Source organism: Meles meles, chromosome 8, assembly GCF_922984935.1.
Source record: "Meles meles chromosome 8, mMelMel3.1 paternal haplotype, whole genome shotgun sequence".
Classification (NCBI taxonomy): Eukaryota; Metazoa; Chordata; class Mammalia; order Carnivora; family Mustelidae; genus Meles; species Meles meles.
In genome coordinates, this window is record NC_060073.1 from 72,321,057 (window position 1) to 72,327,056 (window position 6,000).

A 6,000-nucleotide genomic window follows, 5' to 3' on the forward strand; every position below is an offset into this window, starting at 1 on the left:
AAATGTTTGCCATTTTATTGACATTCTGTTTTTGGTCAGAGAATATTCTACATTCTTTATATATCTTATTTTATATACCCTCCAAACTAACTCCGTAAGTGTTACTATCTTCAATTTGCAAATAAAAACTACAGGACTCTGAGAAGTCAAGTACCTTGCCTCAAATCACACAATAAGCGGCAAAGCCAGGTTCTAATCTAAAAGTCCATATTCCGTTCACTATACCATGCTCAAGGCCCACTCTTCCAGTCCTTATTTTAAAACTGCTTTCCTCCAATCCAAAAATGACCTAATTTTTAATGCCTTCCATCAAACAATTAGAATGCTTTAAAGCTCTATCATATTATTTTTTTTCACTCATTCATTTATTCATTTATCCTCATTTGTTTAGCGCTTTTTTAAAAAAGATTTATTTATTTATTTGAGAGAGAGAGAGAGAGAGCAAGAGCACATGGTGGGGAGGAGCAGAAAGAGGGGGAGAGAGAACCTTCAGCCAGCTCTGCTCAGCACAGAGCCTGATGTAGGGCTCAATCTCAGGACCCTGAGATCATGACCTGAGCTGAAACCAAGAATTGGATGCTTAACTTACTGCATGACCCAGGTGCCCCTGTTTAGACCTTTTACATGCCAGAGAGAACTAGATAAAATATGAGTTAGATGAAAACTTTAGGGAAATGATAGTCAAGAGGAAAAGAGAGATTTGTGTAATTACAATAAAACGTCATAAATAAGCCCACACAATACCAACATGGAGAATAGACTGTCTAAATTATTTCTCCTATTCTTTCCTATCTATAATATCTTTCAGATGAAGGCCTTTAAGGCCTTTAATTCCTCTGCTCACATTTATTTTCCACTCAATATTTACTGAGTACCTGCTGTGGGTATAAAAAGGCTGCATAACATAATGGAAAGAGGATGAACTTGGAGTAAAATAGGCAAGAGTTTCAGTCTATAATCTGTCACTTATTAGCTTTGTAAACTTAAGCAAGTAGCTTTACCTCCTTCAGCTTAAGTGGACTTTTTTTTGTTTGTTTTTAGAGAGAGAAAGAAGGAGTATTAAGGGGGAGATGGAAGGGGAACAGAAAGAGGGAGAAAGAGAGAGAACCAAGAAAAAAAAAATATATAGGAGTATACAATGGAATATTATTCATCCTTTAAAAAGAAGAATATTGTTGGGGCATCTGGGTGGCTCAGTGGGTTAAAGCCTCTGCCTTTGGCTCAGGTCATGATCTCAGGGTCCTGGGATAGAGCCCCGCATCGGGCTCTCTGCTCCGTGGGGAGCCTGCTTCCCACTCTCTCTCTGCCTGTCTCTCTCTGCCTACTTGTGTTCTCTGTCTGTCAAATAAATAAATAAAACCTTACAAAAAAAAAAAGAAGAAGAAGAAGAAGAAGAATATTGTTGATAACACTGCATCATATAATTGAAATTTGCTAAGAAAGCAGCACTGTTCTCACTAGTAATAAAAGGGGGTAGGGTAAATAGGTAAGGTGATGGATGCATTAATTAGGTTAATAGGGAATATTTTCATAAACTATATGTATATCAAATCATCACATTGTACACTTTAAATATTTTACAATATTATTTATCAGCCATACCTCAATAAAGCCAACAAAAATCACTTTCAATCCTCCATCAGGAGCCACTTCCAACTAATTTACTCTCTAAGTATACAGTTCCATTTATGTTCTTTTGATTTAAGAAACTAATTCCAGATCTATGACTTCTATCTACAGGTCTTTTGATGGAAAACAAAATTCATAATTCTTTGTCCCAAAAAGGTCTTCTGCAACAAATTTGCTACATTTATCCCTAAGGATTTTGTATTTTGATAAATTATACTTTTTTTAACACCTAATTGTTCACTGCTAGTATATGAAATACAATTGATTTTTGTATATTTTCTTATATCCATGATATTTCTAAGCTCATTTATTATTTCTATGAACATTTTTGTAGATTCCATAGGATTTTCTATAAAAACCAATGTCTTCTATGAATAAAAGTTTTACTTCTTTCTTTACAATCTATAGGTCTTTTTTTTTCCTTCCTTTAGTACAGTGTCTAGGTTCTTCAGTACAATGAAGGATAGAAGTGGTGACAGCAGCTATCCTTGTTTAGGGTAAAAGCTTATGATATTTTATGATTAAGTAAAATATAAATGGGGGAGGGCAGGGCTGGAGATAAAATTCACATAAATAAAACTAACCATTGTAATCATTTTAAAGCATATAATTCCATTTTTAGTATATTCACAATGTTGAACAACCATCACAACTATCTGATTCCAGAACATTTTCATCACCCCCAAGAGAAACTCCATATTCTTTAAGGAGTCATTTACCATTCCTCTTTCCCCCAGCCCCTGGCAAACATTAATCTTTTTTCTCTATAGATTTGCCCACTGCAGACATTTCACTTAACTGAGATCATATAATATATAACATTTTATAATTGGATTCTCCCCTTTAGCATAATGTTTTCTTTTTTTTAAGATTTTATTTATTTGTCAGAGAGAGAGAGCACAAGTAGGGGGAACTGCAGAGAAAGAGAGAGATGAGGGCTCCCCACTGAGCAAGGAGCCTGATGTGGGGCTCGATCCCAGCACCCCGAGATCATGACCTGAGCCAAAAGCAGATGCTTAAACGACTGAGTTACCCAGGTGCCCCTAGCATAATGTTTTCAATGTTTACCCATGTTATAGAAATGTATCTATATTTCATTCCTTTATATGGTTGACTACTATTCCATTTTATGGATATACCACATTGTTTAATCCATTCATCAGTGATTTATAAATAATAAATTATAATAAATCAACCATATAAATATATAAGTAATTATATATATGATATTATCATAATAAATCAGTTACTTAGGTTGCTTCTACTTTTTGGCTATTATAAATATCATTGCTATCAACGTTCTTCTACAAGTTGTATAAATACATCTTTTCAATCTCTTGGTATGTATACTCTATGAAGGAAAATTTGGGGGTCAGATAATAACTCTATTTTCAACTTTTTGAGGAACTGCCAAACTGTTTCTTACAATAGCTATGCCACCTTGTATTTCCACCAGCAATATATGAGGGTTCCAATTTCTCTACATCCTTGTCAATAATTGTTGTTTTTTATTTGTTTTCATTACTGTCATCCTTATGGTGTGAAGTGGGATCTCACAGTATTTCTTACAGAATTGTTTATTATTTAAATATAGTTTGTATACAACATATTAGTTTTAGGTACACAGCATAGTGATGACAATTCTATACATCTCACAAAGCTCATCATAAGTGTAGTTACCATCTATTAACATACAATGTCATTATAATATTCTTGAGTATTTTCCCTATGCTATATTTTAATCTCCATGATTTATTCATCTGCTAACTGAAAGTTTGTAGCTCTTAATCCCTTCATCTATTTCACACATGCTCCTCCCCTCTCCCCTCTGGCAACCACTTGTTTGTTGTCTGTTTTATGACTCTGTTTCCATTTTTTATTTTTTTACATTTCACATGTAAGTAAAATCATATGGTATATGCCTTTCTCCTTGTGCTTTTGCTTTGTATTTCCCTAGTGACTAATAATGTTGAACATCTTTTCACGTGCTTACTGAACGTGAATGATAAGTTTTATGTGTCAACTAACTGGCCACAGGACACCCAGATAAAATATTATTTCTGGGTATAACCGTGAGGGTATTTCTGTGTGAGATTAGTTCAGTGGACTCAATATTAGCTATGTGGGTGGGCATCATCTAATCTGTTAAGAGCCTGAACAGAATAAAAGGCAGAAGAAGGAGGAATTTACCTCTTTTTTCTGCCCAACTGATTGGGCTGGGACACCTCATCTTCTGCCCTTGTATTGGGATTTACAACATCAATTCCCCTGGTTCTCAGGCCTTTGAAACTGGAATGAATTATACCAATTGCTTTCCTAAGATTTCAGCTTATAAATAACAGATCATGAGATTTCTCAGTCTCCATAATCCAATGAAACAATTCTTCATAATAAATCTTTTTAATATTATATATATATATGGTGTGTGTGTGTGTGTATTTGGGTTGGTTGGCTGAAACACAGACCAAAAGGTGGCCCACTATGAGCCCACTGAAAGTGCCAGACATGTCTTGGTTTAATGTAGAAGGGATTCAAAGGTTTGGGAAAATTGAAATGTTAGAGTAGATTAGTCATGTAAAACCTACTCATCCGCACTGGGAGTGTTCAGAAGACACACCTCTCACTAATACTGGGAGGAATAAATTTGTGATGGGAACCCCTGCATCCTTGAAGAGCTCTATAACTGTTCTTCTCTCTAGGCCAGACCTCAAAGTGGGAACTGCAGCCACTGAATTGGGAAACCTGAATGCAATGGGAATAATGGAATCCCCTGGCAGTAGGGCCAAGTGGCAGAACTCAACCACCAAAGGCTAGATGGGCATTAGCCTTCACTTCCTAATTTTGCAGAAGTTAGACCTTGGGCTCTACTCAGATCATTCCTGAGTATATGCACAGTCACACCCACACACATGATTTTCTAGTTTCCTAGGAATACATCAGAGCTTTTCAAAGCCCTTATTATATGAAGTATCTTATTCCCCAGGCTTTCTTCTGAAGTTTATTGATTACAGTTTGTACCAACTATTAACCACTGTATCCAATAACACTTTGACAATAGCCAGTTTAATAATGGGTACCTTCTGAGTTAGGTGAAATAAAAGAAAGCGTTTTGAGCCAGTATTCCAGGAAGCCACCAGATAGATCAAAACAAATATATATATACATATACACATATTTTTGAGCCAGTATTTCATGAAGCCACCAGATAGATCAAAACAAATATATATTTATGTATATGTGTGTGTGTGTGTGTTTATGTATATTGAAAATGAGGTATATTCTCTTCACTCCATTATCTGTAATGAGAAAGCAGAATTTTATCTTCAAAGATATCACTGATTTGGAAACAGGGGATGTGACAGTTTTTAAAAAGTCACATCACTATAAGCTTTTAATTAATTTCCAGAATTCTGAAAAAGTTGATTTCTGAAATTTTTTGTTAGTTTTTCAATTTTTTTATGGAGACATGAACTTTTATACACTTTTATACACCATTTCTCCAGCTGCATGTTTTTCATCTATATGTCTATATCTTTACAGATTTTCTACTTGTTCTAAAAATTACTAAAAGTGCATTTTAGAAATCTGTTACTGAAACCATGTATCTGTCAACCTTCCCTTCCAGCTTCTGCTTCACAAGTTTTGAAGCTCTTCTTTATTTCTTTAAAGATTTTATTTTTTTTATTTATTTTCAAGCTCTTCTAACAATTGCCTCTATTTAAAGTTATGTTTCCTCGATTTGGCCCATTTATCATTATGAAATGTCCCTGTTAACCCGAAGTTATACTCCTTGTTCTGATGCCTTCATTGCCTAATATTGATATAGCCATTCTAGCTTTCTTATGAGTAGTGTTTGATATTTGTTTTTACTTTTAATCCATCTGTGTCTTTATATATAAAGCGGATTTCTTGTAGACAGCACACAGTGAAGTTTTCCTTTTTATCCTGTCTGGTGACCACACTGTATGAGGGATTTTTTTTAATTTTTTAAAGGATTTTATTTATTTATTTAGAGTGAGAGAGAGAAAGAGAGAGCAAGCATGAGTTGGGAGAAGGGCAGAGGGAGAGAGAGAGGAAGAAGCAGACTCCCAAGTGATCAGGGAGCCCAAAGTGGGCTCAGTCCTAAGACCCAGGGATTGTAACCTGAGCCAAAGGCAGACAATCAACTGAGACACCCAGGGGTCCCTAGATTAAAAAAAAAAAAAAAAAAAAAAAAACTTGAAAATTGGGTGAATTTTTTATTTTTACCCAATTATTTAATATTCTCATTGTTTTTTTAATAGCACACATCTAAATTTCAATGTCATATAACTTGCCTTTCTCTTAAAGAATTTTCTTTGACATTTCTTACAGTGCGGGTCTGCCTACAAT